This window comes from Polychytrium aggregatum, assembly GCF_025602895.1.
Source record: "Polychytrium aggregatum strain JEL109 chromosome Unknown BJ171scaffold_13, whole genome shotgun sequence".
Classification (NCBI taxonomy): Eukaryota; Fungi; Chytridiomycota; class Chytridiomycetes; order Polychytriales; genus Polychytrium; species Polychytrium aggregatum.
Genome location: NW_026516215.1, coordinates 392,915 through 406,641, shown reverse-complemented (window position 1 = coordinate 406,641; position 13,727 = coordinate 392,915).

The following is a 13,727-nucleotide window of genomic DNA, read 5'->3' as shown; positions in this document are numbered from 1 at the left end:
CGAGGTGAACTTCCTCTGGAGACGCGTGGACTGCATTGAGCAATCCACGGCGTTGGTCTCCTACTAGGGCTCCAGAGCCACCTAGTAGGGTCGGCCGTTTCCCGACTTCATGGGGCACTCCTTGGCCTGGTGTCCCGGTCGGTGACAGAAGAAGCAGGAACCATGGCGGAGGTCCTCCTGCTTCTGTCTGTCCTTGGGGGAGACAGTGGCAGCTTGCTGGAACCGGGAGCGGGGAGGGCCACGAGCCTCCATGGCGTTGACGTCAACGTCCATGGGCTCAGGCATGGGTCTTGCGGGCGGGGCCGGGCGAGGCGGACGGGCTGGGACGTGATGAGACCGATGGCCGCCTGCCAGCTGCGGGTAGAACTGGCGGCCATGGTACTGGACGTTGTCGAGGTTCTCGGCAACGTCCATCATCACGTCCAGGGACTTGCGGGCATCAGGGTTGCTGGCGATGTACTCTCTGATCTTGGGCTTGAGGCCCTTCTGGAAGAGGTACATCGCATCAGCAGAGCCCAGCTCCTCAATCTGGGAGGAGAGGTCTTCAAACTCCTCGATGTAGCGGGTCACAGAACCACGCTGCACGAGAGAGTATAGCTTGTCACGGGCAATGAGTTCAGCATTGGGGCTGCCGAAGCGGCGACGGAGGCGGTCCTTGAAGTCGTCAAACACACCTTCGCTCTGCTCGTCGAACCCTTGGCGGCGGTACCAACGGTACGCCTGGTCCTTTAAGCAGAGCTTGGCGGCGACGATGTGGTGGGTGGGGGCGACTGCATGTCAGATCACGGGATCAAGAGGAGATCAAAAGAAAAAGATAGAGAAGGGTTTTATTGATCTTAGCGAGGCTAGGATCTAGAGTCAAGTGTGTCTGGGGTCGAAGGTGATGACCAGAAACATGAGCGGGTGAAGGCGGGCTATTTATCTGTCTGGCGGTCCCGGAGGCGAAGCCTGCCGCAGCGGGGGCGAAGCAGCGGAGGCGGCGGGACAGCAGCCAGGCAGCAACGGCTAACCGGAGAAACATGTGAAAGTCTGACAAATGCTCGGTGGCTGACAAATGCGGGTGACACAGCGTCTGACTAATGCATGGTCGATGACAAATGCAGGGAAAACAGAGCGGCGTGTGCAACATGAGAGCAAGGAAAAAGGAAAGGCGTCACAGGACAAAGGAAAAGGAAAGTGTGCGACGCAAACAGTGACACAAGTGCGACGGTGCAGCTAGGCGGGCAGAGCGATCTGTGACATCCCCCCCAGAAAAATTGTGCTCAAGTCAAACCATCAATTTTTCGATCCCGAGTTGCGTTGCACTTGTGCTTGGCAAAGGTCGATCAGTGTGTCCATTTCCGGAAGGTTGCGGTTGCGGCTGAGGAAGTCGTGGATATCTGCGAGTCCTCCATCCAAGAGTTCGGCCAGTGGTGCCCACGAGTCGTAAGATGGGTCGTATCCCTGCCAGCGGAGCAAGAACTCGTGTCGATATCCAGGAAGTCGACGTCGTCGGTTGATCCTGTGTCCAATGATCGCTTCGAACACTGATTCGTCGTTGTGGTTGGGTCCGGGTTCATCAAACACAAGTTGGTCGGTCGATGGTGTGTTGTAGGGGACGAGGGCGGAAGCGGGGAGTTCGGTTGTAAATCGGAGGGTCCTCGGGAGTCGAAGTCGATATCCAGTCGTTCCGATCTTCTCGATGATCTTGAAGGGTCCCAAGTACGGCATCCGCATCTTGGAGGGTGTGACGTCGTCCGTGCTGAAGTGATACGCGGTCGTGTCGATCAGGACTTGGTCGCCAATGTCGTAGCTGATATCGCGTCGATGTCGGTTGGCGTAGTACAGGGCCCGGTCCTGGGCCTTGCCGATGTTGTCCGAGACCAAGTCCAGAGTCGCTTGCATCTCCTCGATCGACTGTGCTGCAGGGTTGGACTCGGCGATGATGTCGGTGTTGGCAGGAGTGCGAGGATGCTGACCGTGCATCAGGAAGAAGGGCGAATGTCCAGTCGAAGCTGAGCTGTGTGAGTTGAGCGCGAACTGGATGTATGGCACTTGATCGATCCAGCGGGAGCCGAGGGCCAGAGTCGAACAGCGGATGGCCTCGGCGACGGTTGCCACAAAGCGTTCGACTTGTCCGGCGGCCTCGTGGTGGTGGGCAAAGGCGATCCGGAGTTCGGTCTTGAGCAGAGTGTTAAGTCCTGTCCAGAAGGCCGACCGGAAGCGTGTGTCGTGATCCGAGATGAAAGTGCCGGCGAGTCCAAAGTGCACAAAGACATCGCGGAAGTACTGGCGGGCGACGTCTTCGGCCGAGTCGGTCTTGTTGCCAGGAACCAGGACGACGTACTTGGTGAGGGAGTCGACAAAGATCGTGATCGAGTTGAAGGTGCGTCCCGAGAGTGAGTCCGTGACAGGCGGGAGTCCGAGGATGAAGTCGAGGGCGACAGTGTCCATCTTGCGGGTGGCCACAGGGATCCGGGAGAAGTGACCGTATGCTTGTTGTCGTCGGATCTTGGCTCGCTGGCAGATGTCGCAGTGCGAGACCCACTCGGCAATGTCCTTGGACATGGCGGGCCAGTAGTAGTGTGTCGAGATGGCCTTGTAGAGCGTGTTGGTGCCGGGGTGAGCTGCACAGACAGAGTCGTGGTGGTCCTTGATGATCGAGATGCGGAGGTCCTTGCCGGGGATGCAGATGCGGGTCGAGTCGAAGTAGAGAATCCCGTGTCGAAGTGAGAAGCGGTGCAGCTGTGCCTTCATCCACGGCTTGAGTCCGTCGGTCGAGTTGTCGCGGAGGACCGAGATCAGTGCTGACAGGATCGGGTCGGAGCTGTACTGAGTGCGGATGGTGTCCAAGAGATCGTCGGGCGAGGGTCCGAGGTTGACAATCGCGTTGATGATCGAGACTTGGACGGCCTTGGAGATGGCTGTCGGTGTGCGCGAGAGCACGTCGGCGACCTTGTTCCACGAGCCGGGGATCCACTGGATCTCGAGGTCAAAGTCCAGCATCGTGTCGATGGCTCGCTGTTGGCGCTTGTTGAGGGTCTTGGAGTCGAGGATGTGCTTGAGCGCCTTCTGGTCGGTGTGGAGGAAGACTTTGCGGCCGACGAGGTAGTTCTTGAACTTGTCGAGGTGGCGGGTGATCGACAGCAGCTCGCCGTTGTAGGGCGAGTAGTTGAGTTCGGATCCGTGCAGTTTCTGCGAGTTGAAAGCGATGGGGCGCACCGTGCCGGATCCGTCCATGTCCTGCCCGATCCATCCACCAATCGATGCGCTTGACTCGGACCAGTCGGTGAAGAGGTGAATGTCCTTGTCCGGGTTGACCATGTGCAGCGACTGAGGCGAGAGCAACTTGAGCTGCTCGAAGGCGGCGATGGCGTTGTCGTCCCAGACGACGGACTTGGTCGAGTTGGCGGAGCGGGTGGTGATCAGAGTCGAGAGTGGACCGGCGAGGGCAGCGTAGCCAGGGACAAAGCTCATGATGGTGTTGGTCAAGCCGAGGAAGCTGCGGAGTTCGTGTTCGGTCGTTGGTCGCGGGTAGTTCTTGATGGCGTCGATGCGCGAGGGATGCACTTGGATGCGTCCTTCGCCGATGATGAAGCCGAGATAGGTGACGGTCGAGTTGAAGAACGAACACTTCTCGGGTCGGATCTTGAAGCCGTGTCGGTGGATCTTGTCGAGGACCAGTTCGATGTGGCGGATGTGCTGGTCCTCGTCCTCGGATGCGATCAGGATGTCGTCGATGTAGACGAACACAAAGTCGTCGATGAACTCGCGGAAGATGTCGTTCATCGCGGCTTGGAACACGGAGGGACTGTTGGCGAGGCCGAAGGGCATCACAAGCCACTCAAAGTGGCCGTACTTGGTCCTGAAGGCCGTCTTGGGGGTGTCGGCGTCGGCAATGCGGATCTGGTGGAATCCGCGTTGCAAGTCGAGCTTGGAGAAGACACGGCACTTGGACAGGCGGTCGATGATCTCGCGCATGTTGGGCAGCGCGGTGCGGTCCTTGACGGTGATCTTGTTGAGGGCGCGGAAGTCAAAGACGAGTCGGAACTTGTCGCCCTGCTTGACCCAGAAGATCGGTGCGCCGAAGGGCGAGACGGACTTGCGGATGTGGCCGATCCGGAGCAATCGGTCGAGTTCGTCTTTGAGACGAGCGAGTTCTTCGGCCGACATTTGGTAGAGCGACGACCAGGTTGGCTTGGCAGAGTCGTCGAGTTGGATGTTCATGTCGATGCCGGGTCGGTGAGGCGGGAGTTCCTTGAGTTCGTTGAAGGCATCGCGGTACTTTGCGATGATGGATCGGTGTTCGGGGGTCAGTGGTTCGAGGACACGGGCAAGTTGGGCAACGGGGTCGTAGGGTTCAACAGCAACTGTATTCAAGTCACTGCTCAGAGTACAAACATACACGGCGCCGGGAGTCGAAGCCAGTGCGTTGATCTGCTGGGTCGACATGTGGTACTGGGATCGGAGTTCGAGGGTCGTGAGTGGCATTCCGGTGTCGGGTCGCGATGCCGTCCAAGTGTGGTGCTTCCCGTCGATCGAGAACTTGATTCGGTTGGAGGGCCAGTCGATCTCGGGGTTGGTCTGGTCGAGCCAGTTCTTGCCGAGGATAACGTCCCAGGTGAGTGGCGCGGTGAAGAGGTTGATGCGGGCGTGGTAGTCGTGGATGGTGAGGTCGACGGGATCGGTGACGGAGGACGGGAAGGACTTGCCGTTGGGCATCGTGACGGCGTTGGCGGTGGTCTTGGTTCGAAGGTCGAGGGTCGAGGCGAGGGTCTCGGAGATGTGCGAGTTGGTCGCACCAGGGTCGATGAGGACGGTGATCGGGGAGCCGTTGAGGGTGGCGTCGATCACAAGCAGTCCCTTGCCGTGGTTGGCGGCAATGCGGTGGGGTTCGTCGATGAGAGAGTTGATCAGGTGAGGTCCGGTGGCGAGAGTCAATAGTTCAGCGTCGGGGGTCGGAGTCGGATGGCGGCAACTCGCCGGGTCCTTCAGAGGTCGTAGTATCCAGGGGTTGCCGCCTCGTCGTTTCCCTGATCTTCGTAGAAGGTGGCCTGGTCGGCGGTCTCGACGATGGCGTTGATGCGGGGCTGGTTCAAGGGACACTGCGAGGCGATGTGGCCGAACTTGCGGCAGCGGAAGCAGCCTCCGTTACGGCGGAGGTACTCCTTCTCGCGGTCGGTGAGCTTCTTGATCGGGCGCATGTCGACGTTGTCGAGGTCCATGGCGTTGGGGTCACGTGCGGGAGGCTGGGTCGGCTGGAAGGCGGGACGAGGAGGACGGACCATTGGGCGGAACTGCGGCTGACCAGGTGGAGCGCGGAAGAGAGGAGGTCGCTGGAACTGGAGCTCGCGGAAGGGTTGATCGCGGAACTGAGTGCGAGCGGGCTGCTGCATCAGGGGTTGCGATTGACCCATAATGGACTCGTATCGCTCGGCGAGGGCCATGGCATCTTCGAGGGTGGCTGTGTTGGAGTCAAGCTTCCATTCGACTTCGATGCGCACCCTGTGCTTGAGCTTGGTGAGGTAGCGCTGCAGGTTCTGGCGGTTGTTGCTGAAGTGGGGCAGCTCGAGGAGGAGATCGCGGAAGCGAGAGTTGAACTGCTCGACGGAGCCGGTGTGGCGCAGTGCTTCGAACTCATCCTCGGTGGTGCGCAGCGAGGTGGACGGAAGGAAGGTGTCGCGGACGAGGGACAGGACGGCGGCCGGGGTCAGGTTGTCGAGTTGCTTGCCCTGGGACCAGAGGCGCCACCAGGTCTTGGCCTTGCCCTTGAGGTTCATGGCGACGGTGGCGACAGCGGTGGCGTCATCGAGACTGTGGAAGGCAATGTACTCGGTCATTGAGAAGACAAACTCGTCAACGACAGCAGCCTTACGCTCGCCAGTGAAGGCGTCGGGGAGCGGGATCTTGGGACGCTTGAAACCGGGAGGGACCGTGGGGAGATTCGGCTGGGCAGTCAGGGCGGAGAGGACCAGGGCGCGGTCCTCGAGCGATAGTTGTTCAAGGGCCTGGAGACAGGCATTGACGGCGGGATCGACCGATGCTACCATGTCAGATCACGGGATCAAGAGGAGATCAAAAGAAAAAGATAGAGAAGGGTTTTATTGATCTTAGCGAGGCTAGGATCTAGAGTCAAGTGTGTCTGGGGTCGAAGGTGATGACCAGAAACATGAGCGGGTGAAGGCGGGCTATTTATCTGTCTGGCGGTCCCGGAGGCGAAGCCTGCCGCAGCGGGGGCGAAGCAGCGGAGGCGGCGGGACAGCAGCCAGGCAGCAACGGCTAACCGGAGAAACATGTGAAAGTCTGACAAATGCTCGGTGGCTGACAAATGCGGGTGACACAGCGTCTGACTAATGCATGGTCGATGACAAATGCAGGGAAAACAGAGCGGCGTGTGCAACATGAGAGCAAGGAAAAAGGAAAGGCGTCACAGGACAAAGGAAAAGGAAAGTGTGCGACGCAAACAGTGACACAAGTGCGACGGTGCAGCTAGGCGGGCAGAGCGATCTGTGACAGACAGAGAGGAGAGTCGGTCGGCAAGAGAGGCGGGATCCAGCTTGAGGATCTAGAAAGAGGACAAACAGGACGAAAACAAGACGAGGATTTCCGATGCTACCATGTAACGTCCACTACTGGGACGTTGGGGCAAGACGGGGAGGGAGGGGGTACAAGACAAGACAGGACGGGGCAGAACAGGGCGGTGCTAGGCTACTCTAGCGGACGGGTGAGCTCGGGGAGCACTTACGTTTATTCACGATAAAACCGAACTCCAGACAAACGGGGGGAACGGGGGCAACCCGCAGGTATACCCTGCGGTGGCCTGCCTGCGGTGCGTGAAAACGCAAAGCGCAGCACAGGTCACGACCCACTGCGCCGCGCAGTACGCGCAGTACGCGCAGCACAGCGTCGGAGATACCATCTCCTACATCCGGTTCATCACACACCCAGTACCTGGGCAGTTCCCCGTCGTCTGATGTAGACATGTTTCCACGGAATTCGTAAATCAAGCCCACTGCGAACACTTCACTACCACGAACTCCTCGATTGAGCAACAAACGAGGGACGAGAAGGGGGTGCGAGGGAGGCTGTCACAGATCGCTCTGCCCGCCTAGCTGCACCGTCGCACTTGTGTCACTGTTTGCGTCGCACACTTTCCTTTTCCTTTGTCCTGTGACGCCTTTCCTTTTTCCTTGCTCTCATGTTGCACACGCCGCTCTGTTTTCCCTGCATTTGTCATCGACCATGCATTAGTCAGACGCTGTGTCACCCGCATTTGTCAGCCATCGAGCATTTGTCAGACTTTCACATGTTTCTCCGGTTAGCCGTTGCTGCCTGGCTGCTGTCCCGCCGCCTCCGCTGCTTCGCCCCCGCTGCGGCAGGCTTCGCCTCCGGGACCGCCAGACAGATAAATAGCCCGCCTTCACCCGCTCATGTTTCTGGTCATCACCTTCGACCCCAGACACACTTGACTCTAGATCCTAGCCTCGCTAAGATCAATAAAACCCTTCTCTATCTTTTTCTTTTGATCTCCTCTTGATCCCGTGATCTGACATGGTAGCATCGGACGATCCCGCCGTCAATGCCTGTCTCCAGGCCCTTGAACAACTATCGCTCGAGGACCGCGCCCTGGTCCTCTCCGCCCTGACTGCCCAGCCGAATCTCCCCACGGTCCCTCCCGGTTTCAAGCGTCCCAAGATCCCGCTCCCCGACGCCTTCACTGGCGAGCGTAAGGCTGCTGTCGTTGACGAGTTTGTCTTCTCAATGACCGAGTACATTGCCTTCCACAGTCTCGATGACGCCACCGCTGTCGCCACCGTCGCCATGAACCTCAAGGGCAAGGCCAAGACCTGGTGGCGCCTCTGGTCCCAGGGCAAGCAACTCGACAACCTGACCCCGGCCGCCGTCCTGTCCCTCGTCCGCGACACCTTCCTTCCGTCCACCTCGCTGCGCACCACCGAGGATGAGTTCGAAGCACTGCGCCACACCGGCTCCGTCGAGCAGTTCAACTCTCGCTTCCGCGATCTCCTCCTCGAGCTGCCCCACTTCAGCAACAACCGCCAGAACCTGCAGCGCTACCTCACCAAGCTCAAGCACAGGGTGCGCATCGAAGTCGAATGGAAGCTTGACTCCAACACAGCCACCCTCGAAGATGCCATGGCCCTCGCCGAGCGATACGAGTCCATTATGGGTCAATCGCAACCCCTGATGCAGCAGCCCGCTCGCACTCAGTTCCGCGATCAACCCTTCCGCGAGCTCCAGTTCCAGCGACCTCCTCTCTTCCGCGCTCCACCTGGTCAGCCGCAGTTCCGCCCAATGGTCCGTCCTCCTCGTCCCGCCTTCCAGCCGACCCAGCCTCCCGCACGTGACCCCAACGCCATGGACCTCGACAACGTCGACATGCGCCCGATCAAGAAGCTCACCGACCGCGAGAAGGAGTACCTCCGCCGTAACGGAGGCTGCTTCCGCTGCCGCAAGTTCGGCCACATCGCCTCGCAGTGTCCCTTGAACCAGCCCCGCATCAACGCCATCGTCGAGACCGCCGACCAGGCCACCTTCTACGAAGATCAGGGAAACGACGAGGCGGCAACCCCTGGATACTACGACCTCTGAAGGACCCGGCGAGTTGCCGCCATCCGACTCCGACCCCCGACGCTGAACTATTGACTCTCGCCACCGGACCTCACCTGATCAACTCTCTCATCGACGAACCCCACCGCATTGCCGCCAACCACGGCAAGGGACTGCTTGTGATCGACGCCACCCTCAACGGCTCCCCGATCACCGTCCTCATCGACCCTGGTGCGACCAACTCGCACATCTCCGAGACCCTCGCCTCGACCCTCGACCTTCGAACCAAGACCACCGCCAACGCCGTCACGATGCCCAACGGCAAGTCCTTCCCGTCCTCCGTCACCGATCCCGTCGACCTCACCATCCACGACTACCACGCCCGCATCAACCTCTTCACCGCGCCACTCACCTGGGACGTTATCCTCGGCAAGAACTGGCTCGACCAGACCAACCCCGAGATCGACTGGCCCTCCAACCGAATCAAGTTCTCGATCGACGGGAAGCACCACACTTGGACGGCATCGCGACCCGACACCGGAATGCCACTCACGACCCTCGAACTCCGATCCCAGTACCACATGTCGACCCAGCAGATCAACGCACTGGCTTCGACTCCCGGCGCCGTGTATGTTTGTACTCTGAGCAGTGACTTGAATACAGTTGCTGTTGAACCCTACGACCCCGTTGCCCAACTTGCCCGTGTCCTCGAACCACTGACCCCCGAACACCGATCCATCATCGCAAAGTACCGCGATGCCTTCAACGAACTCAAGGAACTCCCGCCTCACCGACCCGGCATCGACATGAACATCCGACTCGACGACTCTGCCAAGCCAACCTGGTCGTCGCTCTACCAAATGTCGGCCGAAGAACTCGCTCGTCTCAAAGACGAACTCGACCGATTGCTCCGGATCGGCCACATCCGCAAGTCCGTCTCGCCCTTCGGCGCACCGATCTTCTGGGTCAAGCAGGGCGACAAGTTCCGACTCGTCTTTGACTTCCGCGCCCTCAACAAGATCACCGTCAAGGACCGCACCGCGCTGCCCAACATGCGCGAGATCATCGACCGCCTGTCCAAGTGCCGTGTCTTCTCCAAGCTCGACTTGCAACGCGGATTCCACCAGATCCGCATTGCCGACGCCGACACCCCCAAGACGGCCTTCAGGACCAAGTACGGCCACTTTGAGTGGCTTGTGATGCCCTTCGGCCTCGCCAACAGTCCCTCCGTGTTCCAAGCCGCGATGAACGACATCTTCCGCGAGTTCATCGACGACTTTGTGTTCGTCTACATCGACGACATCCTGATCGCATCCGAGGACGAGGACCAGCACATCCGCCACATCGAACTGGTCCTCGACAAGATCCACCGACACGGCTTCAAGATCCGACCCGAGAAGTGTTCGTTCTTCAACTCGACCGTCACCTATCTCGGCTTCATCATCGGCGAAGGACGCATCCAAGTGCATCCCTCGCGCATCGACGCCATCAAGAACTACCCGCGACCAACGACCGAACACGAACTCCGCAGCTTCCTCGGCTTGACCAACACCATCATGAGCTTTGTCCCTGGCTACGCTGCCCTCGCCGGTCCACTCTCGACTCTGATCACCACCCGCTCCGCCAACTCGACCAAGTCCGTCGTCTGGGACGACAACGCCATCGCCGCCTTCGAGCAGCTCAAGTTGCTCTCGCCTCAGTCGCTGCACATGGTCAACCCGGACAAGGACATTCACCTCTTCACCGACTGGTCCGAGTCAAGCGCATCGATTGGTGGATGGATCGGGCAGGACATGGACGGATCCGGCACGGTGCGCCCCATCGCTTTCAACTCGCAGAAACTGCACGGATCCGAACTCAACTACTCGCCCTACAACGGCGAGCTGCTGTCGATCACCCGCCACCTCGACAAGTTCAAGAACTACCTCGTCGGCCGCAAAGTCTTCCTCCACACCGACCAGAAGGCGCTCAAGCACATCCTCGACTCCAAGACCCTCAACAAGCGCCAACAGCGAGCCATCGACACGATGCTGGACTTTGACCTCGAGATCCAGTGGATCCCCGGCTCGTGGAACAAGGTCGCCGACGTGCTCTCGCGCACACCGACAGCCATCTCCAAGGCCGTCCAAGTCTCGATCATCAACGCGATTGTCAACCTCGGACCCTCGCCCGACGATCTCTTGGACACCATCCGCACTCAGTACAGCTCCGACCCGATCCTGTCAGCACTGATCTCGGTCCTCCGCGACAACTCGACCGACGGACTCAAGCCGTGGATGAAGGCACAGCTGCACCGCTTCTCACTTCGACACGGGATTCTCTACTTCGACTCGACCCGCATCTGCATCCCCGGCAAGGACCTCCGCATCTCGATCATCAAGGACCACCACGACTCTGTCTGTGCAGCTCACCCCGGCACCAACACGCTCTACAAGGCCATCTCGACACACTACTACTGGCCCGCCATGTCCAAGGACATTGCCGAGTGGGTCTCGCACTGCGACATCTGCCAGCGAGCCAAGATCCGACGACAACAAGCATACGGTCACTTCTCCCGGATCCCTGTGGCCACCCGCAAGATGGACACTGTCGCCCTCGACTTCATCCTCGGACTCCCGCCTGTCACGGACTCACTCTCGGGACGCACCTTCAACTCGATCACGATCTTTGTCGACTCCCTCACCAAGTACGTCGTCCTGGTTCCTGGCAACAAGACCGACTCGGCCGAAGACGTCGCCCGCCAGTACTTCCGCGATGTCTTTGTGCACTTTGGACTCGCCGGCACTTTCATCTCGGATCACGACACACGCTTCCGGTCGGCCTTCTGGACAGGACTTAACACTCTGCTCAAGACCGAACTCCGGATCGCCTTTGCCCACCACCACGAGGCCGCCGGACAAGTCGAACGCTTTGTGGCAACCGTCGCCGAGGCCATCCGCTGTTCGACTCTGGCCCTCGGCTCCCGCTGGATCGATCAAGTGCCATACATCCAGTTCGCGCTCAACTCACACAGCTCAGCTTCGACTGGACATTCGCCCTTCTTCCTGATGCACGGTCAGCATCCTCGCACTCCTGCCAACACCGACATCATCGCCGAGTCCAACCCTGCAGCACAGTCGATCGAGGAGATGCAAGCGACTCTGGACTTGGTCTCGGACAACATCGGCAAGGCCCAGGACCGGGCCCTGTACTACGCCAACCGACATCGACGCGATATCAGCTACGACATTGGCGACCAAGTCCTGATCGACACGACCGCGTATCACTTCAGCACGGACGACGTCACACCCTCCAAGATGCGGATGCCGTACTTGGGACCCTTCAAGATCATCGAGAAGATCGGAACGACTGGATATCGACTTCGACTCCCGAGGACCCTCCGATTTACAACCGAACTCCCCGCTTCCGCCCTCGTCCCCTACAACACACCATCGACCGACCAACTTGTGTTTGATGAACCCGGACCCAACCACAACGACGAATCAGTGTTCGAAGCGATCATTGGACACAGGATCAACCGACGACGTCGACTTCCTGGATATCGACACGAGTTCTTGCTCCGCTGGCAGGGATACGACCCATCTTACGACTCGTGGGCACCACTGGCCGAACTCTTGGATGGAGGACTCGCAGATATCCACGACTTCCTCAGCCGCAACCGCAACCTTCCGGAAATGGACACACTGATCGACCTTTGCCAAGCACAAGTGCAACGCAACTCGGGATCGAAAAATTGATGGTTTGACTTGAGCACAATTTTTCTGGGGGGGATGTCACAGATCGCTCTGCCCGCCTAGCTGCACCGTCGCACTTGTGTCACTGTTTGCGTCGCACACTTTCCTTTTCCTTTGTCCTGTGACGCCTTTCCTTTTTCCTTGCTCTCATGTTGCACACGCCGCTCTGTTTTCCCTGCATTTGTCATCGACCATGCATTAGTCAGACGCTGTGTCACCCGCATTTGTCAGCCACCGAGCATTTGTCAGACTTTCACATGTTTCTCCGGTTAGCCGTTGCTGCCTGGCTGCTGTCCCGCCGCCTCCGCTGCTTCGCCCCCGCTGCGGCAGGCTTCGCCTCCGGGACCGCCAGACAGATAAATAGCCCGCCTTCACCCGCTCATGTTTCTGGTCATCACCTTCGACCCCAGACACACTTGACTCTAGATCCTAGCCTCGCTAAGATCAATAAAACCCTTCTCTATCTTTTTCTTTTGATCTCCTCTTGATCCCGTGATCTGACAGAGGCGGAGCATCCAGCGAGAGGGGCGAAGCACAGCGCAGTCGGAGGCGAAGTAAGAGTCACCGGCGCCAGCCAATCAGGGAATACACGCCAAGACAAACAAACATGACTCACAGTGCATCACGCGCAGCAGTCCACACGTGTTCCCAACGTGCATGATCATCACATCATCCCTCCCCAAACTACGGCCACTCCTACGAACAATAAGTCCAGGCTTGTCGGGGTACCGGCGGTGGAAGTCGGCTATCTTGTCGGGAGCGTTAACGTAGTTGGCGGGCTCCCAGCTGCGATGATCAGTCGAGTAGCCCTTCCAATCAACGAAATAGCTCAACTTACCGCGGACCATCTTGGAGTCGAGGATCTTCTGAACTTCATACTCCAAGTGGTCGTTGACGCGGACTGGCGGAGGAGGGTCTTGGATGCGGCCGGGGAGGGTGTTCGACTTGTGGGCCTCAAGGAGGGAGACATGGAACACCGGATGGATCTTGAGATCCTTTGGAAGGTCGAGGCGGAAGGCGAGGGAACCGATGGCTTCGACGATCTTGTAGGGTCCAATGCGCTGGTAGTCCAACTTCTTGCTTGGACGGGTGGTCATGATGTTGCGTGTTAGGACCCAGACTTGATCGCCAGGAGCGAACTTGGGAGCGTCGGACTTGTGGGCATCCGCAAAGCGCTTGTAGTCCGCCTTGGCCTTCTCGAGGTTCTCCTTCAGCAACGCCAAGTTGTGCTGAAGGTGTTCGACTCGGTCGGTCGCGGAGGGGACATCGAGGTTGGAAGGAAGGACCGGAGACTCGAATCGAGGGTTGAAGCCGTAAGTCGCCAGGAACGGGGAGGCCTTGGTCGAGGTGTGCTCGAGGTTGTTGTACGAGAACTCGGCGAGCGGAAGTAGCATCGCCCAGTCATCCTGCTGGTACGAAGTGTAGCAGCGGAGATGCTGGTTGATG